Here is a 24,752-nt window from a genome sequence, read left to right on the forward strand (position 1 = left end):
TCCCTCTCTAGCATTTATTATTTGTAGACATTTTGATGCTGGCTGTTCTGACCTGTGTGAGGTCATACTTCACTGTAGTTTTGATTTGCATTTCTCTAGTAATTAGCAATGTTGAACATTTTTTTTCATGTGCCTGTTGGCCATCAGTCTGTCTTCTTTGGAGAAATGTCTATTTAGATCTTCTGCCCATTTTTTGATTGGGTTGTTTGTTTTTTGGATATTGACCTGTATGAGCAGTTTGTATATTTGGGAAATTAATCCCTTGTCCGTTGAATTGTTTGCAAATATTTTCTCCCATTCTGTAGGTTGTCTTTTCATTTTGTTTGTGGTTTCCTTTGCTGTGCAAAAGCTTTTAAGTTTAATTAGGCCCCATTTGTTTATTTTTGTTTTTATTTCCATTACTCAAGGAGACAGATCCAAAAAACATTGCTGCAATATATGTCAAAGTGTTCTGCCTGTGTTTTCCTTGAGGAGTTTTATGGTAATCTCATCTTACATTTAGGTCTTTAATCTATTTTGAGTTTATTTTTGTATATGTGTTAGAGAATGTTCTAATTTCATTCTTTTACATGTAGCTGTCTAGTTTTCCCAGCACCACTTATTGAAGAGACTGTCTTTTCTCCATTGTATGTTCCTGCCTCCTTTGTCATAGATTAATTGACCGTAAGTGCGTGGGTTTATTTCTGGGCTTTCTATCCTGTTCCATTGACCTATATGTCTGTTTTTGTGCCAGTACCATACTGCCTTGATTACTGTAGCTTTGTAGTATAGTCTGAAGTCAGGGAGCCTGATTCCTCCAGCTCTGTTTTTCTTTCTCAAGTTTGCTTTGGCTATTTGGGGTCTTTTGTGTTTCTGTAGAAATTTAAAAAAATTTTGTTCTAGTTCTGTGAAAAATGCCATTGGTAATTTGATAGGGATTGCATTGAATCTGTAGGTTGCCTTGTGTAGAATGGTCATTTTAACAATATTGATTCTTCCAATCCAAGAACACAGTATATCTTTCCATCTGTTTGTGTGGTCTTCAATTTCTTTCATCAGCATCTTATAGTTTGTTGGAATACAGGTCTTTTGTCTCCTTAGGTAGATTTATTCCTAGGTATTTTATTCTTTTTGATGCATTGGTAAATGGGATTGTTTCCATAATTTCTCTTTCTGCTGTTTCGTTGTTAGTGTATAGAAATGTGACAGATTTCTGTGTATTAATTTTGTATCCTGCAACTTTACTGAATTCATTGATGAACTCTAGTAGTTTTCTGGTAGCTTCCTTAGGATTTTCTGTGTATAGTATCATGTTGTCTGCAAACAGTGGTATCTAAAACAACAGTTGAAAAGATCCATGAAACTAAAAGCTGGTTCTTTGAAAAGATAAACAAAATTGATAAATCTTTAGCCAGACTCATCAAGAAAAAAAGAGAGAGGGCCCAAATCAATAAAATCAGAAATGAAAAAGGAGAAGTTACAGGATATAAAGCATAATAAGAGGCTATTATGAGCAACTATGCACCAATAAAATGGACAACCTACAAGAAATGGACAAAGTCTTGGAAAGGTACTGTCTCCCAGGACTGAACCAGGAAAAAATGGAAAATGCACACAGACCAATTAACTACCGAAATTGAATCAGTAATTTAAAAACTCCCAACAAACAAAAGTACAGGACCAGATGGCTTTACAGGTGAATTCTACCAAACATTTAGAGAAGAGTTAACACCTATCCTTCTGAAACTATTCCAGAAAATTGCAGAGGAAGGAACACTTCTGAACTCATTCTATGAGGCCACCATTATCCTAATACCAAAATCAGCAATATGTTTTGTTGAAATTTTTTTTCTTTTTTAAAATTGGTTTGTTAACCATGATAAATCACAGAGGTCAGTACAGTTTTTGTACTTTTCTCTTTGTGAAAAATAATATGTGGTCCTAAGCATTTACTTAAAAAAATAAGTCAAAAACAAAACAAGACAACTCCAGCCAGGAGAGACTTAGTCTTGGGGTGATTGATAGCTGATGATATGTTAATAGTTTCTTCTGCTCAAAATTAATGGTATACTTAACTTGTAACCACAGTTTAGGCTTAAGGGTTTTTCTGTGGGTGGTAGGCAAAGAACAATGATCAAAATTTTTGTGAGTCTTTACATTTCTGACGGTTGCCCTTCATTATTCTTTATTTAAGTATTTAGGAAAGAGTTGTTTCTGCAGAAAGGTTGTTACTGGTGATAAGTGTAAGTACCCTGCGGTTTTGTTGTAGGTAATTATTGGAAGTGGAAAAGTCCTGAAGGTTGGACTGATGTTATCCTGTTATCCACTTCATATTTAAACCAAATTTATTGGCTGAAAAATTTACCTTAGGGGCTTCCCTGGTGGCGCAGTGGTTGGGAGTCTGCCTGCCGATGCAGGGGACATGGGTTCGTGACCCGGTCCGGGAAGATCCCCCCTGCTGCAGAGCGGTTGGGCCCGTGAGCCATGGCCGCTGAGCCTGCGCGTCCGGAGCCTGTGTTCCGCAGCAGGAGAGGCCACAGGGGTGAGAGGCCCGCTTACCGCAAAAACAAAAACGAACAACAAAAGAAACAACTTTAGCTTAGGACCCTCTTGTAGAGAGCTCCTGAAATAGATCAGAGCTGTTGGTAGACATGCCCTTGCTCCCAGTGCTTATCAGAACGGTGTTTTTGTGACTCTTGGCACATTAAACTTTTCTCATTTTCCTGGCTGGTCGTTTGAGGACAAATTAAGAGAAGACTCAGGATGAAGGAAAAAATGTCTCTGAAGGCAGTTGTATCTGGTTCTAAGGTATAGTAAAAAGCTGTTGAAATACCATGTCTGACTTTAAAACAGAAAAATATCCATGACTTTCTGAGACCTGCTCTATAGCCAGGGAGAGGAGACCATCAGTCTCCCAGAGTTTCTGTGGGATTAAAGTTCCTATTTTGTCCAGAAAAACATTCCATTCCCCTGAATAGGACCAAACATGGCTCAAATATACTAACATCTTATATATAGTTATTTTATAAAAATATTCATTAGCTTTTGGTCATATGTTTGATTTAACTAACTTTATGTAGCTGAATCATCCCAGCATATGACTAAATAGAATTTCTGGCTGAGTGTTCAATTTTTTTTTTCGCTCTTGTACATTATTATCTTATATTTTTAAGACCATCAAAATCTTAAAGTTTAATATTTTTATTAAAAAATTTTTTTTTTGCCACACCACACAGCTTGTGGGATCTTAGTTCCCCGACCAGGGATCGAACCATTGCCCCCTACAGTGGAAGCGCAGAGTCCTAATCACTGGACTGCCAGGGAATTCCCAAATAAAGTTTAATTTAACCAATTGAAATCATTGAGAATGTTTATGTTTAAATTTGTATAGTGTTTTAAAATATTTTAGATAAAGTGATATTTGCTGTATCAACAATTTAGGCATACATAGAAGTTACAATAGTTATTAAGGTTTTTATGAAATCAGAGAAAGAATAATGAGATATATTCATGTCGGGCAGGAAGAAATTTTTCTCTACTCTTCTAGGTTCTTCTGGCTGGTCTAAGAAGTAAAGTGACATGAGACACATTAACAGGAGAAAAATCAAACAAAATTTTAATAACATATGTACAATGGGAGAGACCCCAAAAAACTGAATAACTCCTCAAATGGCTGAAACCCTCACCCTTAAATACCATCTTCAGCTAAAGACAAAAGAGGATGTTGGGGGTCGTGGTTTGGGACTTAAAGGGGAGGAAGGCAATGCACATGGAGATGGAAAAACAAATGTTTGGTGTATAAATGTTTGCTGGGCCAGGAAGAGACATGGGACACAGAGAGGAATTTGCTAGGTTCCTCCCTGTCTACACACCTAATTCCTACTATAGTTCCTACTGTACTAGTTCCTACTATATACAGGGATACGGGGGATAGCTCCCTTCCTGGAATAGGCCCTCTATCTAAATGTTTTTTAGGCAGTTATGGGGAAGGTCAAAGTTTCTTCCTGAGTCTTTTGGGCCTTGATTGTTTTCAGTTCAAAATAATCCTCATGCCAAAGAGACATTTTGAGGTGGCAGGTTTTGCTCCCCTACACTCACAAGGGAGGTGCTGTAGGGTTGGGGATAAAACACAAGGTTTGCATCATCCTGATTCTGTTATTTATAACTTTGGTTTAGTCTGGGTCCCTGTTCTGTCAATTATAAACTAATCTTGACCTCAGATGGTATTTGGCATATGTATTAATTTCTGCCTTCTTATGTATTTGATATGCTATATTAGTTTATATTTGTAAAATATGATTATATAAGTTAATAGGCTTTTTAAATTTTAAAAAGTCATAATGTTGCTTATATTTGTTTCATAAATTTGTTTTTAGGATCAATGAGTCAAGAATTCTGACTTTTCAAAATTCTTTAGTGTTTTTCCTTCTTTCCAGTAACTTTGTATTAGAATAGGTAAGCCAGAAGCGTTTGGATTTTAAAGAAAACCTGTGATTTTAAAATCACAGCAGTCTTTGTTGGGAGGATGGTCACTGTAGTCAAACTTCTTCATCTTTTTGGGGGGTCTTGCTTCCTGTTTTCCTTTTCTTTTGTGCTGCATGAAACCTGACAAAGTGTGTTGATAAGACTCAACTGATAAAATAGGACCCACATTCACTGTATCTCTGAGGACCCTTGGTATTACAGTGGTCCCTCATATCTGCACGGTAGGGGGGCGACTGGTTCCACGTATCTCCCCCCACCCCCATACCAAAATTCGAAGATGCTCAAGGTCTCTATATAAAATGGTGCAGTATTTGCATATAACCTGTGCACACCCTCCTATATACTTTAAATCATCTCTAGATTACTTATAATGCCTAATACAATGTAAACGTTATGTAAATAGTTGCTGACCCTGGCAAATTCAAGGTTTGCTTTTTGGAACTTTCTGGGATTTTTTTTTTTTTCTCCTGAATATTTTCAGTCCATGATTGGTTGAATCTGTGCATATGGAACCCTCGGATATGGAGGGCTACTGTATTTGGATGCGGTAGGTGGAAGTGAGGGACCTAATTTCCTTCCGGATTATTTTCTTTCCCCTCTCCCTTGAAATCACTGCTGCAGGTGGTGTATCTGTGTAATGGTCTGGTGGCCTGGACAGTACCTGGCGGGGGGAGGGTAACGTTTAGGAGAGATAGCAGTGAAGGCTAAGGACTCAGTGACATAGTCTCTAACTGTTAAATTCTGAAATTAGTACTTAATAGATAAGAACAGAGATGTCACTTTAAAGAACTGGTTGATTTTGTCCCCAGGGGATATTTGACAATGCCTGGGGACATTTCTGATTGACTTAGCTGTTCTTAGCAACTGTTCTTTCCTCTCAAACTCCTTCCACCCTGCCTCACTCCACCCCAAGCCAATCCTCTTTTCCTTAGTCCTGTTGCAATGAACTACCTCAAAACCATGAAACAAAGCATCATCATGCATTGCAGACGTAAATATTAATGGGAAACACAGGAGAGACAGTGTGCATGTGTGTGTGTGCGCACGTGTGCGTGTGCGTGCCTGCACTACTGGCATAGTGGGTAGAGGCCAGCGATGCTGCTGAACTATCTGCAGTGCACAGGACAGCCCTTTACAACAAAGAATTATCTGGGTAAAGATGTCAATAGTGCTGACGTTGAAAAACCCTGTTTTAATAGAACAACCGACTTTCCAGCTAGTGAATCTTGACTATAAAGGATTGAAGGTATTAATATGTCATTCAAAAAATGTGTTGATTGGAATAATGCAGTTTAGAACATTTCAGGAAAAATTGTAGAAAACTAGAAAGACAAAGTTTGGCAATAATTATCCAAGCAGAGGGGAACTTTCATTCATTCATTCATTTAGCAAATATTTACTAAATGCCTGCTGGGAGCCAGACCACGTTCTAGGTGTTCAACATGAAGTATGGGGCTATTTGGTGACTCTTTCCTTATTAAGAGGATGGACCCCTAAGTCCATTGGATCTAATGTCATAGAATAATGCAGTCATAAAATTAACTGCCCTATCGCCATTCTGAGTCCATCCTCACCAAGGTCATCTGAAAATTTTGTTTCCATGAAGCATGTGTCCAAAAGTGCACTATTTAGACCAAATGACAGTTGCATTCCTCTGTGTAAAGGGTCCATTGGCAATTAATCTCTGTAGGCCTGGTTTGTATAAATTAGCATCTCTGAGTTTTATTACTCTGAGACATTGATAATATAGTTTCTGGTCCTGTGTGGTTGAGTGCCAAAGACGTTTACTGAGGTACATATAGCATTGTGGGCGCTGCATGGGTGGCCATGTTATTCTTTTTCTGAGTTCCTGCCGTTTTTCAGTATGTACCTTAATTGACCTTCCAACAGGAAATTATTTATTTTTAGAGGAAAAGAAAATAAATGAAAATATTCAACTTGTTCTCAGTACTTACAACCTTCTTTTTGGGATGTGTTGTTAGTATTACTTTTTGTTGACCGAGATTTGTATAGCCTATTGCCATCATGGACTCAGTCATTTTTATTTTATTTTATTTTTTTTCGGTACGTGGACCTCTCACTGTTGTGACCTCTCCCGTTGCGGAGCACAGCCTCCGGACACACAGGCCCAGCGGCCATGGCTCACGGGCCCAGCCGCTCCGCGGCATGTGGGATCTTCCCGGACTGGGGTACGAACCCGTGTCCCCTGCATCAGCAGGCAGACTCTCAACCACTGCGCCACCAGGGAAGCCCCTCAGTCATTTTTATATAAAAAGATATTACCCAGCTCAAAATAATGCCCTTTTTTTGAACGCCTGCAGCATTTATTGTTGGAATACTTACTTTGAGCTTACTTTCATTTTGACTTTTGTTGTCGTTGAAATTCGTATGTATTCCGTTATAACCGAAGTAGAGTATAAACTCTAAGAGTGTGTAAATCAGGGTCTATAACTTCTTGGCAACTTCTAGGAGCGTTACATTATCTGGGTACTGCTTAGGTAATCAGTGATACTACCTACTGTTTACCCAGCATGGACAAGGCATCAAGGGCTTTGTAGGAGTTATCTTGCAAGCAGTGAGTTTGTTCAGATTTATTATGCATTTTGGAGACCCAGAAGAGAGTTAAATGACCCAGAATAGAGTTCAAAAAAATGTTCCTACTATTTACCAGAAGATGTAGATGACTCTGAATCTCTATTTCACAATCTGTGGCAGCCCATCTCTTTTTTCCTCATCTCCAGATATCCCTATGGGTCCCCAGGGTTGCTTAGTCCAATGAAGTTGTCCCAAGTTTCTGTCTCCTAAAGTTGGGAGAGTATGCTGAATGGCATCGTTCTGAGCTGCTGTTGCAGACGTTGCTGCTCTGGGTGTCCCTTCCAAAATCCATGCAGTCTGGGCAGACCAGAGCAAGTGCCCTTTCACTGCAGCTGCTGCCTGTCTGCACAGTGGTTTTTCAGGTCATCAGCCATAATCTGTGCTCAGAATCAGACCTCTCTTACTAGCTTCCCACAAAATGGGAACCCCCAGACACTGCTAATTGAGACTCCAACACCCAGACAAGCAAGTCCAGTAGTCCACAGGATATTACCCAAGGTCATGCCCCATTGGCTAGTACCAGAATTAGCCTTTTGGGTTGGAGATTTGTCTCTTTCTGGTGTTCAGACACCAGAGGCAGAGACATCTACTACGTCTCCCACACCACTAAAAACTGGAAGAGCTGGCTCTCCCTAGCCTCTTGTCCCAGTGCACTTTGTTTTAGGAAGCTTGTTTGGACCTTTTCCATTGGAAAGGGTCTGGGAAACAGGATCCTCACTGAGGTCACCTTTCAGATTTAACCAGTTAAAGTGAGAACTGAGTTCACTGCACGTGTCTCACATACTATTAGGCAAGACCAGGGTAGTAACTAGAAGTACAAAATGAGGATCTACCAAATTCATCCTGGCTTATTTTAATGTAACAGTTAATAAGCCTTGGTATTAAAGTAAAAGATAAGTCTGGGACAAATACAAAAGTGGGTAGGACATCAGAATAACAGATGCAAACCTGGACCACCCAGGCAAATGGGGATGTGAACTTATTCTAAGGAGAAGGGTCTTGATCGCTTCCAGAAAAAGAAGGTGCCGAAGTGTATTGAGCGACGGGGAGGGCCTCACAAGATAAGATCGCATAGATAGAGACTAACGAGATGGTGTGGGCACTTCTAGGCCACAGTGAGGGTTTTGGATTTTATTTTAGGTGTAATGGAAAGTCCTTGGAGAGTTTTCACCAGGGGAGCAACGTGATCTGATATGCACTTTAAAAGTCTATGCTTTTTTTTATGGAATATAGAATTTTTGGTGCAAGAATGATGTGTGGGCAAGCAGAAGGAGAAGGTGACTTAGATGATAAAGAATGGAATTGTCATTGAAAAATTAATCAGTCGATCTAAGAAAGAAATGGAAAATTTTATTCAAGCCAAATTTGAGGATTATAGCCCAGGAAGAGCATCTCAGAAAGCTCTGAGAACGGTGAGTTAGAAGTCAAGTCCCAGTTATATGAGGTTGTTGGTTTGTTTTTGAGACTGAGAGCTGTACATCAGATAACATATTATTGACATTTACGTAATCCAGATCTAAGCGTCGTCCTGGTGGGTCATGTGACCCCTTCCAAGATCAAGAAGGAACGTTACCTCTTAAGGAGTTGGCTTGTTGATGCTAGGAGAATGTTGCTCTTTACGATTGACCGGGTATTCCTGCCGATGGTGGAGGTATTGGTTGATGCATAATGCAGATACATAACACACAGTGGGGGGAGAGAGGAGGCCAAGGGGCAGAGAAGATTTTTTATGTTTAAATTTTTCTAGTCTTGCCATAAAATATGAATTTTATTTCACAGAATGAAATGGTTAGAGTTAGGATATATTTCAGAGTTACGACTGTTGATATGATGTGAGGTAATTTGGGATGTGAGAAAAAAAGAATAAAAAGTAACTGTTAGGTTTCTGGCTTGAGTAACTAGGTGGGCTGTAGTGTCATTTGCTAATAAGATGAACATGGTAGATGAACATATATGGGGGAAAATTAAGAGTTCCGTTCTGGACATGTTAAAATGGAAATAAATGCCTTTTAGACAGAGTTCAGGGGAGAGGCTGGAGCTGGAGATAGAGATTTGTGAGAAGGAAGTGTACAGGTGGTATCTGAAGATGCGAGCAGTTGGTTAGGCGGCAGGAAGGACACCAGTGTGCTGCCGCAAGAGGAGGAGACGTCTCGAGGGGAGGGGAGCAGTAAGTAGCTGAGCGCTGCGGGGAGTTTGAGATAAGGGCAGGGAAACGACGTTGGTTTGGACGTAATGGAGATTTTTGGTGATCTTGCTTACTGTAGTTTCTGCAGAATGGTGGTGACCAAGTCCAGTGATATCAAATTGATGAGAGGCTAAGAAGTGAGGAAGTGGAGAGAATGATTTTAGACTTCAATTTAGAAAACTATTACTGGGAAAGGAACTAAAACAAGGTGGGGTTGTAGCTCTAAGGAGGTGTGATCATGGGAACATAATTCTCGCTTTTTCTCTCTCCCCATTCATGGATTCACCCATCCTTCCATCCATGACCATCCTTTCATTACTTAAAATTATCACTTGAGAGAGAGGAGGTTTTCCTGTGCCCGAAGCCTTGGAATGGTGACAGGGGACGTGATCCAAAGCACCAGTGGAGAAGCATATAGAAGCAGGAACACCTAACCTATTGGAAGAGGAGGCAGGAAGGTAGATTTCACAGGTAGAAGTAGCATGTTTGATGGTGGGAAGCTTAGGGAATTCTCATCCCAGTCCTTCTACTTGCTCATTGAAGTAAGAGTCAGTCATCAGCTGATAATGAGCGGAATGGCAGGGGTGGAGTGTTGTAGATTTGAGAAGGAAGAAAAAGGTGTGATGTGGTGATGTTGGATAGTGAGAAAAGAAATATTCCAAGAAAGTGTAGTAAAATACGCACCAGTGTTTAGTGCCCATTTGGGATTTGAGGTCGCGAATGCAAAACTGGAATTGTTAGCTTGGTTGTGTGTTTTTCTTCAGCCACATTCAGCTGCTTCAGAGTTAGAGACGGAGCAGGCAGACCGCTGTCAGAATCTAAACTGCTGTGTACTACAAAGAGAGGAAGGCATAAAAGAGCAGCGGCCTACCAAGGGGGAGGACAGTGGGAGTGGTCTACCATAATAGAAGAGGAGTATTTTAGTATTGACATTACTTAAATCACCAGCACAGGGTAGCAGTCAACAGCAGGGAGGCTTTTAGTGGGCTTCCTTATCATTTTATTTTATTTTATTTTTTGCGGTATGCGGGCCTCTCACTGTTGTGGCCTCTCTCGTTGCGGAGCACAGGCTCTGGACGTGCAGGCTCAGCGGCCATGTCTCACGGGCCCAGCCGCTCCGCGGCATATGGGATCTTCCCGGACCAGGGCACGAACCCGTGACCCCTGCATCGGCAGGCGGACTCTCAACCACTGCGCCACCAGGGAAGACCTTCATTATCATTTAAAAATTCTGTTTAGGTAGAGCACCCCTTCCTGCTTGTACCTGGGAAGGATGACTCCTGCTGTGAACCTTCCCTGGGCCACTATTTACAAAGCAATGAAAGAAGGATTATATTGATTAATCAAGGAATCCAAAGAGAAAAACAAATGTCCTACCCCAAGAGGCCATGTCTGGCTTAAAAAAAATTTTGAATCCTCTTTTTGCCAGGCACCTCCTATATGTACAGCTCCATCTAAGAAGAATTAGTGTTCCCGTTTGACAAATCAGGAATGGAGGAGGGAGGTTCGCAGATGTTGTGTAAATTGCAGGCCCCGTCAGTGAGTAATAGGCATGGCTGAACGTCATATCTAGGCCTTTTGCATCCAAGACTTCTGTGCTTTTTCCTCTGCTGAGTTACCTGTTATCTTTAAATCCTTTCATTTTTTTTTTTTGACTCAAAAGAGCTATAGGCAGTAGCAGAAGAATTTATGACTACTGTAAGAATTATTGTTTAAGCATAATAATGTGAAATTGGTAAATATAGTTTTCTAATATAAATACAGAATAGGAGACTTTAACTCTTTAATATGTGATCCAGGAAGAAGAATTGCAAAAACCTAATAATGAGTATTTTACCTCTGTTCATGGTTACAGGGAAGGTAATGAATCAGTTCTATGAGGTCCTTTTCTTTTCCCCTATGCTTGATCAGTTTATTACTGTTTTTAACTGTGTTGGGTTTTTATTTATTATGGAGTAATTCAGGTATAGAAACATGTAACAACATGAAAACCCATGTAAATAGAAATAGAAAGGTCAAGAAGGAAAACAGTGCACACATGATTATTGTCCTGTGGGTCCCTCTGATCCCCATTCCACCTCCTCCCCTAGGAGGGACCATTCTCCCGACTAAGGCCTCAAGGGTGTTTGTGTATCATGCAGCATCTGCAGACCTCCGTTGTATGCCTGTGGAATGTTGAATGTGGAAAAGCAAATCGTAAAATTGTTTGTCTTTTTCTTACTGGTTTTGTAGATGTTCTTTATATATTCTGGACACTCAGTCTTTGTCAGTTATATAAATTCCAAGTGAAGTGAACTCTGAGCCTTTTCATTTCACTATTATAATATTGTCTTTAAATATTTTAAGTAATTGAATTTATGAAATACTTTTCTTTACAGTTCTGGATTTTGGGGTCTTAGTTAAGAAAATTTTAACTCTGAGGTCATAAAGGTATTTCTCAATATTTTTTAAAATTTGTGAAGTTGGATTTTTTTATATTTAGTTTTTAAATCTGCCTGGAATTTCCTTTTATATATAATATAAATTTCCTTTTATATATAATATAAATTATATATAATATATACTATAACATAATATATAATATAAATATAATATAAATTATATATAATATAATATTTATTTATATATAATATATATGTATTTATAATAGTATAATAATGCACACTTGCATTATTTAAATAAATTTTCTTTGTTCTTTTGATCTAAAATGCCACCTTTGTTGACTTTTCAAATATATGTATATATATGTGTGTGTATATAATATATATGTATACATATATTTTGTTATTGTTTATATGTATTCATAAATAGAGGTCTATTTTTAGGTTTTGAAATTAAGCTCTTTTTTTTTTTTTTTGCGGTACGCCGGCCTCTCACTGCTGTGGCCTCTCCCGTTGCGGAGCACAGCCTCCGGACGTGCAGGCTCAGCGGCCATGGCTCACAGGCCCAGCCGCTCCGCGGCACGTGGGATCCTCCCTGTCTGGGGCACGAACCCGTTTCCTCTGCATTGGTAGGCGGACTCTCAACCACTGTGCCACCAGGGAAGCCTGAAATTAAGCTCTTTTGATCTGTTTATCCTTATAGCAATATCACATTCTCTTAATTACTCTAACTTTATAAGACAATATATGTTAAGTAAATATTATACCTGTTGTTCTTTTATTTTTCAGAATTGTTTTGGCTGTGATCTTCCATATACATTTTAAAATCAGTTTGTAAATTTACATGAGAAATCTTTTGAGATACTGACTGGAATAGCATTGGATTTATAGATTACCTTGGAGAAAAATGGCATCTTTATGAACGTGGTGTATTTCCCCAAAATCTTCCTTCATGACCTTTGATATGTGGTACATTCTCTATAGATGATCTTGGAAGTTTTCCCTTGCTGTTCATTCTGATTAGAATATACTTCTGTCAGATTCTCCATATTGCTTTCTGTATGAAATTCCCAGGGTTGCTATAACAAATGACTGTGAACTGTGAATTAAAACAACAGAAAATGTGGCCATCTGCAATCCAAGAAGCAGGCCCTCATTGGGGAACTGAATCAACCAACACCTTGATCTTGGATTTCCCAGGCTTCAGAACTCTGAGAAATAAATGTCAGTTGTTTAAGCCACCATATCTGTGATATTTTGTTATGGCAGCCTGGGCTGACTAGGACAGGGAGAATCCATTCTCTGCCTCTTCCAACTTCTGGTGATTATTAGCAGTCCTTGACTTGTGGCTGCATCACTCCAATCTCTGCCTCTGTCTTCACATCGCTTACTCCTCTGTGTCTTTGTCTTCTTTCTGTCTCAAATCTCCATCTGCCTTTCTCTTATAAAGACATGTCATTGGATTTAGTACCCATCTGGATAGTCCAGGATAACCCCCTTATCTCAAGCTGCTCACTTAATCACATCTATAATGCTCCCCTTTCTAAACACAGTCAACATGTACAAGTTCTGGGGATTAGGATATCGACATATTTGGGGGGGCACATTTCAACTTATTACATCTTATTAATTCACATCTCAACTCAAATGTCACCTCCTCAGATGACATTTTATCTTCTTTATACTCTTGTAGTTGAAATTTTCTTAATAATTAGTTTAATGTTTTATCTGTTGTCTCTCTTCCTATTCCTAAAATGTAACTCTTTGCAGGGAGGGGCTCTGTTGTATTTACTGCTATTTTCAGGTTGGTATTCAGATAATACACACTGGGAAAGCTTTATCAGTTGTTTGTAGCTGCTGTCTGCTGGTTGAGTATCCATTATAATTGGTCTATGTAATGTTATACTAGTTGCTAGATATTTTATTTTATTATTTAATTTAATTTTTTTATATAGCAGGTTCTTATTAGTTATCCATTTTATACACATCAGTGTATACATGTCAGTCCCAATCTCCCAATTCATCATAGCGCCACCACCACCACCCCTGCCACTTTCTGCGCTTGGTGTCCATACTTTTGGTCTCTACATCTGCATCTCTGTTTCTGCCCTGTAAACCGGTTCATCTGTACCATTTTTCTAGATTCCACATATAGGCGTTAATATACGATATTTGTTTTTCTCTTTCTGACTTAATTCACTCTGTATGACAGTCTCTAGGTCCATCCACGTCTCTACAAATGACCCAATTTTGTTCCTTTTTACGGCTAATATTCCATTGTATATATGTACCACAACTTCTTTATCCATTCGTCTGTCGATGGGCATTTAGGTTGCTTCCATGACCTGGCTATTGTAAATAGTGCTGCAGTGAACATTGGGGTGCATGTGTCTTTTTGAATTATGGTTTTCTCTGGGTGTATGCCCAGTAGTAGAATTGCTGGGTCTTATGGTAATTCTATTTTTAGTTTTTTAAGGAACCTCCATACTGTTCTCCATAGTGGCTGTATCAATTTACATTCCCACCAGCAGGGCAAGAGGGTTCCCTTTTCTCCACACCCTCTCCAGCATTTGTTGTTTGTAGATTTTCTTATGATGCCCATTCTAATTGGTGTAAAGTGATACCTCATTGTAGTTTTGATTTGCATTTCTCTAATAATTAGTGATGTGGAGCAGCTTTTCATGTGCTTCGTGGCCATCTGTATGTCTTCTTTGGAGAAATGTCTATTTAGGTCTTCTGCTGATTTTTTGATTGGTTTGTTTGTTTTTTTAATATTGAGCTGCATGGACTGTTTATATATTTTGGAGATTAATCTGTTGTCCGTTGATTCGTTTGCGAATATTTTCTCCCATTCTGAGGGTTGTTGTTTGGTCTTGTTTGTAGTTTCCCTTGCTTTGCAAAAAGATTTTAAGTTTCATTAGGTCCCATTTGTTTATTTTGTTTTTATTCCCATTACTCTAGGAGGTGGATCAAAAAGATCTTGCTGTGATTTATGTCAAAGAGTGTTCTGCCTATGTTTTCCTCTAAGACTTTTATAGTGTCCAGTCTTACATTTAGATCTCTAATCCATTTTGAGTTTATTTTTGTGTGTGTTGTTAGGGAGTGTTCTAATTTCATTCTTTTACATGTAGCTGTCCAGTTTTCCCAGCACCACTTATTGAAGAGGCTATCTTTTCTCCACTGTATATCCTTGCCTCCTTTGTCATAGATTAGTTGACCATTGGTGCATGGGTTTATCTCTGGGCTTTCTATCCTGTTCCATTGATCTGTATTTCTGTTTTTGTGCCAGTAACACTGTCTTGATTACTGTAGCTTTGTAGCATAGTCTGCAGTCAGGGAGTCTGATTCCTCCAGCTCTGTTTTTTTCCTTCAAGACGGCTTTGGCTATTCGGGGTCTTGTGTGTCTCCATAGAGATTTTAAGATTTTTTTTTTCTAGTTCTGTAAAAAGTGCCATTGGTAATTTGATAGGGATTGCATTGAATCTGTACATTGCTTTGGGTAGTATAGTCATTTTCACAATATTGATTCTTCAATCCAAGAACATGGTATATCTCTCCATCTGTTGGTATCATCTTTAATTTCTTTCATCAGTGTGTTGTAGTTTTCTGCATACAGGTATTTTGTCTCCCTAGGTAGGTTTATTCCTAGGTATTTTATTCATTTTATTGCAATGGTAAATGTTGCAAAAGTGTTTCCTTAATTTCTCTTTCAGATTTTTCATCTTTAGTGTATAGGAATGCAAGAGATTTCTGTGCATTGATTTTGTATCCTGCAACTTTACCAAATTCATTGATTAACTCTAGTAGTTTTCCGGTGGCATCTTTAGGATTGTCTATGTATAGTGTCATGTCATCTGCAAACAGTGACAGTTTTACTTCTTTTTTTCCAATTTGTATACCTTTTATTTCTTTTTCTTCTCTGATTGCCATGGCTAGGACTTTCAAAACTATGTTGAATAATAGTGGTGAGAGTGGACAACCTTGTCTTGTTCCTGATCTTAGAGGAAATGCTTTCAGTTTTTCACCATTGAGAATGATGTTTGCTGTGGGTTTGTCATATATGGCTTTTATTATGTTGAGGTAGGTTCCCTCTATGCCCACTTTCTGGAGAGTTTTTATCATAAATTGGTGTTGAATTTTGTTGAAAGCTTTTTCTGCATCTACTGAGATGATCATATGGATTTTATTCTTCAGTTTATTAATATGGTATGTCACATTGATTGATTTGTGTATATTGAAGAATCCTTGCATCCTTGGGATAAATCCCACTTGATCATGGTGTATGATCTTTTTAATGTATTGTTGGATTCTGTTTGCTAGTATTTTGTTGAGGATTTTTGCATCTATATTCATCAGTGATATTGGTCTATAATTTTCTTTTTTTGTAGTATCTTTGTCTGATTTTGGTATCAGAGTGATGGTGGCCTCATAGAATGAGTTTGGGCATGTTCCTTCCTCTGCAATTTTTTGGAAGAGTTTGAGAAGGCTGGGTGTTAGCTCTTCTCTCAATGTTTGATAGAATTCACCTGTGAAGCCATCGGGTCCTGGACTTTTGTTTGTTGGAAGATTTTCAATCACAGTTTCAATTTCAGTGCTTGTGATTGGTCTGTTCATATTTTCTGTTTCTTCCTGGCTCAGTCTTGGAAAGTTATACCTTTCTAAGAATTTGTCCATTTCTTCCAGGTTGTCCATTTTATTGGCATAGAATTGCTTGTAGCAGTCTCTTAGGATGCTTTGTATTTCTGCAGTGTCTGTTGTAACTTCTCTTTTTTCATTTCTAATTTCATTGATTTGAGTCCTCTCCCTCTTTTTCTTGATGAATCTGGCTAATGGTTTATCAATTTTGTTTATCTTCTCAAAGAACCAGCTTTTAGTTTTATTGATCTTTGCCATTGTTTTCTTTGTTTCTATTTCATTTATTTCTGCTCTGATCTTTATGATTTCTTTCCTTCTGCTAACTTTGGGATTTGTTTGTTTTTCTTTCTCTAGTTCCTTTAGGTGTAAGTTTAGATTGTTTACTTGAGATTTTTCTTGTTTCTTGAGGTAGGCTTGTATAGCTATAAACTTCCCTTTTAGAACTGCTTGTGCTGCATCCCATAGGTTTTGGATCATCGTGTTTTCATTGTCATTTGTCTTCAGGTATTTTTTGATTTCCTCTTTGATTTCTTTGATCTCTTGGTTATTTAGTAACATATTGTTTAGCCTCCATGTGTTTGTGTTTTTTACATTTTCTCCCCCTGTATTTTATTTCTAATCTCATAGTGTTGTTGTCGGAAAAGATGCTTGATATGATTTCAATTTTCTTAAATTTACCGAGGCTTGGTTTGTGACCCAAGATGTGATCTATCCCGGAGAATGTTCCGTGCGCACTTGAGAAGAAAGTGTAATCTGCTGTTTTTGGATGGAATGTCCTATAAATATCAATTAAATCCATCTGGTCTGTTGTGTCATTTAACGCTTGTGTTTCCTTATTAATTTTCTGTTTGGTTGATCTGTACACTGGTGTAAGTGAGGTGTTAAAGTCCTCCACTATTATTGTGTTACTGTCGATTTCCTCTTTTATTGCTGTTAGCAGTTGCCCTATGTTTTGAGGTGCTTCTATGTTGGGTGCATATATATTTATAATTGTTATATCTTCTTCTTGGATTGATCCCTTGATCATTATGTAGTGTCCTTCTTTATCTTTTGTAATAGTCTTTATTTTAAAGTCTATTTTGTCTGATATGAGAATTGCTACTCCAGCTTTCTTTTGATTTCCATTTGCATGGAATATCTTTTTCCATCCCCTCACTTTCAGGCTGTATGTGTCCCTAGGTCTGAAGAGGGTCTCTTGTAGATGGCATATACATGGGTCTTGTTTTTGTATCCATTCAGTGAGCCTGCATCTTTTGGTTGGAGCATTTAATCCATTCACGCTTAAGGTAATTATCGATATTTATGTTCCTATTACCATTTTCTTAGTTGTTATGGGTTTGTTTTTGTAGGTCCTTTTCTTTTTTTGTGTTTCCCACTTAGAGAAGTTCCTTTAGCATTTTTTGTGAAGCTGGTTTGGTGGTGGTGAGATCCTTGCCAGGTAGAGTAATCTTGGTTGTAGTTTCTTCCCTTTCATCACTTTCAATATGTCATGCCACTCCCTTCTGGCTTGTAGAGTTTCTGCTGAGAAATCAGCTGTTAACCTTATGGGAGTTTCCTTGTATGTTATTTGTCGTTTTTCCCTTGTTGCTTTCAATAATTTTTCTTTGTCTTTAATTTTTGTCAATTTGATTACTATGTGTCTCGACGTGTTTCTCCTTGGGTTTATCCTGTATGGGACTCCCTGCACTTCCTGGACTTGAGTGGCTATTTCCTTTCCCATGTTAGGGAAGTTTTCGACTGATCTCTTCATATATTTTCTTGGGTCCTTTCTGTCTGTCTTGTCCTTCTGGGACCCCTGTAATGTGAATGTTGGTGCATTTACTGTTGTCCTAGAGGTCTCTTAAGCTGTCTTCATTTCTTTTCTTTCTAATCTGTCCCATGGCAGTGAATTTCACCATTCTGTCTTCCAGGTCACTTATCCGTTCTTCTGCCTCAGTTATTCTGTTATTGATTCCTTCTAGTGTATTTTTCATTTCAGTTGTTGTATTGTTCATCTCTGTTTGTTTGTTTTTTAATTCTTCTCGGTGTTTGTTCTTTAATTCTCCTAGATCTTTGTTAAACATTTCTTGCATCTTCTCGATCTTAGCCTCCATTCTTTTTCTGAGGTCCTGGATCATCTTCACTCTCATTATTCTGAATTCTTTTTCTGGAAGGTTGCCTATCTCCACTTCATTTAGTTGTTTTTCTGGGATTTTATCTTGTTCCTTCATCTGGTACATAGCCCTCTGCCTTTTCATCTTGTCTATCTTTCTGTGAATGTGGTTTTTGTTCCACAGGCTGCAGGATTGTAGTTCTTCTTGCTTCTGCTGTCTGCCGTCTGGTGGATGAGTCTATCTAAGAGGCTTATTCAAGCTTCCTGATGGGAGGGACTGGTGGTGGGTAGAGCTGGGTGTTGCTCTGGTGGGCAGAGCTCAGTAAAACTTTAATCCTCTTGTCTGCTGATGGGTGGGGCTGAGTTCCCTCCCTGTTAGTTGTTTGGCCTGAGGCCACCCAACACTGGAGCCTACCCAGCTCTTTTATGGGGCTAATGGCGGACTCTGGGAGGGCTCACGCCAAGGAGTACATCCCAGAACTTCTGCTGCCAGTGTCCTCGTCCCCACAGTGAGCCACAGCCACCCCTTGCCTCTGCAGGAGACCCTCCAACACTAACAGGTAGGTCTGGTTCAGTCTCCTGTGGGGTCACTGCTCCCTCCCCTGGGTCCTGATGCACACAGTACTTTGTGGGTGCCCTCCAAGAGTGGAGTCTCTGTTTCCCTCAGTCCTGTTGAAGTCCTGCAGTCAAATCCCACTAGCCTTCAAAGTCTGATTCTCTAGGAATTCATCCTCCTATTGCCGGACCCCCAGGTTGGGAAGCCTGACATGGGGCTCAGAACCTTCACTCCAGTGGGTGGACTTCTGTGGTATAAGTGTTCTCCTGTTTGCAAGTCACCCACCCAGAAGTTACGGAATTTGATTTTATTGTGATTGCGCCCCTCCTGCCGTCTCATTGTGGCTTCTCCTTTGTCTTTGGATGTGGGGTATCTTTTTTGGTGAGTTTCAGTGTCTTCCTGTTGATGATTTTTCAGCAGTTAGTTATGATTCCGGTGCTCTTGCGAGAGGGAGTGGGAGCACGTCCTTCTACTCCGCCATCTTGAACCAATCTCCCTAGATATTTTAAATATCATTCCTGACTGTATATCTAGCATCTAGAACAGTGGCCAGCACACAGTAGGTTGTCAATAAATAATTGCGTTAACTAAGAGATTGCACAGAAGAACACAGAAGAGGTTGGAGAATAGTGTGTGGCCAGGTTATAGAGAGATTTCTATGTCATCATAAGGAGTTGGGACTTTTTCCTGAAAAATGATAGAGATTAATCCCAGAGTTTTAAGTAGGGAAATAATATAATTGGATCTGCATTTAAAACATGAAATTCAAAATGAATTAGCCTTAAATATTTTGGAATCTCTATTGAACCCCTGAGGTGATATTCAGAAAGATGGAATGAGATGGAGAGAAATCTGCCCTTTATTGTTGAGATAGATAGTTGCTAATAAGCTACACAATCCAGCCTTTATTTCGCAAGAGACACGTCCGTTTTGTGTGTGTGTGTGTGTGTGTGTACATGCACGTGCATTTGACTGAAGATTTTGCAATAAATATCTTGAAATATATTGCTTGAGATTATTTTTGTTGTGAACAGCAGGAACTGATTCTGGCTAATTTAAGGGAGAGAAAAGCATCATCATCCATTGGTTTGATATTGGGGTACATCTTACAATCTAAAGAGTAAGTGATTAAATTGTGGAAAGGTAAAGAACTGGGGCAGCTCCAAGGCTTAGTACCAGGAGCTCGTGGACGTTTTCTTTTTTTTTTTTTTAACATCTTTATTGGAGTATAATTGCTTTACAATGGTGTGTTAATTTCTGCTTTATAACAAAGTGAATCAGCTATATGCATACGTATATCCCCGTATCCCCTCCCTCTTGCATCTGCCTCCCACCCTCCCTATCCCACCCCTCTAGGTGGTCACAAAGCTCTGAGCTGATCTCCCTGTACTGTGTGGCTGCTTCCCACTAGCTATCTATTTTACATCTGGTAGTATATATAAGTCATGGACATTTTCTATAGAATGGTTCTAATGATCTCAGTCTTCATGTCTTTCAATTCTAACTTTCAGAAATGTTTTATACTGAGGTTTTTCTTAAATCTGTTTCTGTCATATCTTTGACTTTTAGTGAATTCAGAGGCCGCTCATATTTCCAAATATGTATGCTTCCTCTTCTCTTGGAAAGATAGAATCCCTGATTTTTAGCTGGGTATGTGAACATAAACAATGAAGACTATATCCCCAAACCTCTTTGGCTTAGATGTGGTCTTATGACAAAGTTCTAGTCAAAGAGATGTAAGCACAACTGCATATGGTGGTTTTTAGAAACTTTCTTCAGTCAGTGGCTTCTTTTTGGATACTTCCTTGAATGGAGATGTAGAGGCTGGAGATCTGACATCTGAGACACAAGAGTTACAGCCACACAGTGGGAGCTGCAGGGAACCTGATTTAATGAAGACTTTGGTAGAACTGCCCTACTGTCCCTGTACTCTGCCTGTGCGCTTTTATGTGAGAGAGAAATGTGTGTGTGTATCACTTGTATATGTGTGATCTCTGGTATAATTTCACTTAAAAATTATTTTATAAATTTTAGGATTTGTTATAGGATGTGGAGATTGTAGCCTGTGCTCTGCTTTCTTGAAATGGAAGTCCCTTTGCTCATCTGTCCACTTTTCCTTATTATAAGAACTCTGTGTATATTAAGAAAATTCGTTTTTTGTTTATCATATGTATGTTACTAATATTTCCCTGTTTGTCTTTTGCATATTTTCTTTTTGTTTAGATCTTTTGTTCTTCTATACAGCTGTTTTACTATTTAACTAGTCATCTTTATCAGTTTCTTATGAGTTTGGGCTCTTATGTTATTCTCAAGAAGGCCTTTTCTACTCCAAGATGATAAAAATATTTGTTCATATTTTTCCCTGGTACATGTGTAGTTTTATTTAAAAATTGAAATTCTTTAACTCCTTAACTTGGAATTTATTTTTATATAAAGATTAATATAGAGTTACAGCTTTCTCCTCCCAAATGACTAGCCAGTTATCCCTATATTATTTTTTTAGTAATCTAATTTTAGGAGTCTCGGGATTTAAACATATGGAAATATCAAAGTAGAAGTTTACTGTTTATGTATTAAAGCCCCACAATGTCTTTTCAGGTGAATTCCGTATACCATATGGTCAGTTTTGCAGTACAGGTAGAAAAAATACTAGGGGAATACGGAGGAAGGAATAGCTGGCTTTCTGGAGAAATTTTGGAAACCTTTTGTGATTGTTTTAAAGTATGTCAAAATTCTTTGACAATCCTCCCTGCAAAGGTGGAGACATTTCTTGAGCATTATCAGGACTTAGTGATTCACTTCCAATGAATAGAACATGGCCAAATAGATAAAAGACACTAGTTTTCTCCTTGCGTGCACGCTCTCTCCCTGTCCTCGCCCCCCCCCCCACCCCCCGCCCCGGCAAGTTTCTCATCTAGGCCAGCTGCCATGTAATCACAACACTGAAGCCGCCCTATAAAGAGGTGCACATTGTGAGGAGCTGAGGCATCCTGCCAGCAGCCAACAAGGGGTTTTGCCAGTAGCCATATGCAGGAGCCATCATGGAAGGGGATCCTCCAGCCCAGTCAGGCTTCAGATCCCTGCAGCCCCAGTCAGTGTCCTGACTGCGTGAGATGCCCTGTGTTGGAACCACCAGCTAAGCTCCGTCCAAATTCCTGACCACAGAAACTATGATATAATAAATGTTTCTTGTTTTGACAGTGGCCCTGTTTTAGAGTAACTTACTACACTCATCTGACAACCAAAACACTTTGAGGAGAGAGTATAATTTGAGTCGGTTCTTGAAGGACCAGTAGGAAAAGTTATTTTTATTTTTTTAGTAAAGAAGTTGGGAGAGGGCATTCTAAGCGTAGTAGATGTCATACGTGAAGTCAAAGAAAAGTTATGATGTATTCAGGAATAATTTAAAATATCTAATGAGTATAATAAGACCCAAAATACTACACAGTGGGGAGCTGCATGAATTGAGTTTAAAGCTTGTGAAAGGTTTTTGCAAAGTTAAGAAGCTTAGACTTTGTCTTTAAGGTCATGCAGAAGCAACAATAGGTTTTAACCTACCCCAGCACGATGAGATTTGGGTTAGAGGGCAATAAATCTTACGATATAGTCTGATGGGTAAGTAGTCTGAAAATGATGCTCTCCTGAGAGAGCTGATGAGTTGGATTTATTTCTGCAGTAGTAGAGATGGGGAGAAGTATAATTTAAGGTATTTTTGAAGTTGAATCAGTAGGATTTGAAGCCCAAGAGTCAAATTACACAATTCAATCAAATAGAATTAGTTAAATATTTCTGACAAATTTTGATATTACACAGCGCACCATAGGTATGTATTAATTTGTTTCAGTGAAAGAATAAAATTTTGTGAAGAAAAGAAATTTTGGGAGGATACAGAGCATTATATTTGGACCATGCTATTAAATTTTACATTTGCATTAAAACTCTATGAAGCCATCATTGAGAGATTTTAGTATAATCCCTCCAGTTCTGTTCAGTATTGTGAGACATTCTGTTTCCTAAAACGTGAGCATAAGTGAGAAAGTTGGAACATGCTGTTTTTCTCCGAGATGACGAAAAGTGTGAAGGAGGTGCTCAGGAAAGATTTGGTTCAGTCTCCACCGGAACATTGAGACTGTTCTGCTGGGTATTTTGTTTGAATTTATTCTCTCAGGAGTCCACCTTTAAAAAATCTTACAGAAAAAGAAACGTATCTGTCTTCATTTCAGGAGTTCCAGATGGGGGAAGGTGTGAGGATAGAGCAGGACCCTTGAGGCCCTTACAGCCTGTACGCCTGTTCCCCAAACCCCACAGGGCCTGAGACTCTAAGGGCTTGTCAGGTGCCCAGGGTGACTGGGGCGGGCATGTGACCTGGTTTGAAAAATCCTCCCTTGGTTATTCTAATACGCCTTCTCTCACCTTCTACTGTCTCACTCCCTGCTCCATCCTGAAAATCACTGTTCTTATTTATTTATTTATTTGGTCGTGTTGGGTCTTTAGTTGTGGCATGCGAACTCTTAGTTGTGGCATGCATGTGGGATCTAGTTCCCTGACTGAGGATCGAACCTGGGTCCCCTACATTGGAAGCATGGAGTCTTAACCACTGCACCGCCCGGGAAGTCCCTGAAAAATCACTGCTCTAATGCACGTAGTTAAGCGCAACCCTTCTGTGTGCTAAAGGAGGCATGTAGTTAGATCTTTAGGAATATATGTTGTGAAAAGGTGCTGACCTGGAAAGTGTAGTCTTATGTACATCTGAATATATGTGTCATAGATTTTTGCTGGGCCCTGATTTTTTTTTTTTTGCGGTATGCGGGCCTCTCACTGCTGTGGCCTCTCCCGTTGCAGAGCACAGGCTCCGGACGCGCAGGCTCAGAGGCCATGGCTCACGGGCCCAGCCGCTCCGCGGCACGTGGGATCCTCCCAGACCGGGGCACAAACCCACGTCCCCTGCATCGGCAGGCGGACTCCCAACCAGTGCGCCACCAGGGAAGCCCTGGACCCTGATTTTAAATCGGGTTTATATTTTGTTAGGAATCCATCAAATGATGGGCAAGCACTGGTTTTGGTTGTCCTGGGAAACCTGAGCGTGCTTCCATTACAGCCACTTCAGCTTCACTGAGGCAGTGCAGAGCTGGGTAACTTAGATTCTGAACATACTGACTTGTTTAGCTAAGTGAGTCATTTAGTAATTAACTTACATGTTTGTATTTATAGACTTACCCCAGTGGATTTAGATGCCGGGTGAAATTACACTAACATCTTCCCCTGTTCTACTGATTATAATTGAGAAGATTCTGCCTTATCCGCAGTCCTTCTTGGCAGTGAGTGCTGTTGTTTTTAATATGTAAATCTAAGATATTTTTATCTTATCACTTTTTTTTTTAATGCGAAGAAGCTGATTTCTGGTACTTCTGATATGTATCGCAGTAAATGAGCAAATGACATTTAGGCCTCTTCACTATGGCTGACAGAGAAAAAAAAGATACAATTAGTTAGTTCTCTCATTTCTGTTTTGTTTCCTATAGATGAACATTGTCAGTGTCTCTTTTATGTTCATGAATTTAAATACTAGTCTGTGATGTGCAGTTATTTTTTTAAGATTCATTCTTTTATACCATGCTTTCTGTAAGGCAATGAATGAGAGGTCTCAAGAATATACTTGTCTCACTGAAAGTCTTTGAGTTAGACTAAGCAAAGACTTTGCTTAAATAACAGTGCCCAAAGCTTACTTAGAGGTAAGTACCTTTGTAGTAAATGGATTGAAATGCTATGGAATTCAAAGGAGGGAGAAAGTTGGGAGGTGCTGTGTTAGGCAGGCTGGGCTATGCCTCAGTAACAAACCAACTC

At 39.2% G+C, this 24,752-nt stretch overlaps 1 protein-coding gene across 1 annotated transcript in view; it reads left to right on the forward strand.

Annotated features, from left to right (window-relative positions):
- LOC115867756 (uncharacterized) overlaps nucleotides 1–24,752 on the forward strand; it is a 303,449-nt gene that overhangs the window by 17,305 nt on the left and 261,392 nt on the right. Inside the window, exon 5 of the mRNA XM_060289897.1 lies at nucleotides 24,120–24,226. The gene's annotated coding sequence lies outside the window, so the exon portion shown is untranslated. The remainder of the gene's footprint in view (nucleotides 1–24,119; nucleotides 24,227–24,752) is intronic.

Source organism: Globicephala melas, chromosome 1 (assembly GCF_963455315.2).
Source record: "Globicephala melas chromosome 1, mGloMel1.2, whole genome shotgun sequence".
In the NCBI taxonomy this organism is placed as follows: domain Eukaryota; kingdom Metazoa; phylum Chordata; class Mammalia; order Artiodactyla; family Delphinidae; genus Globicephala; species Globicephala melas.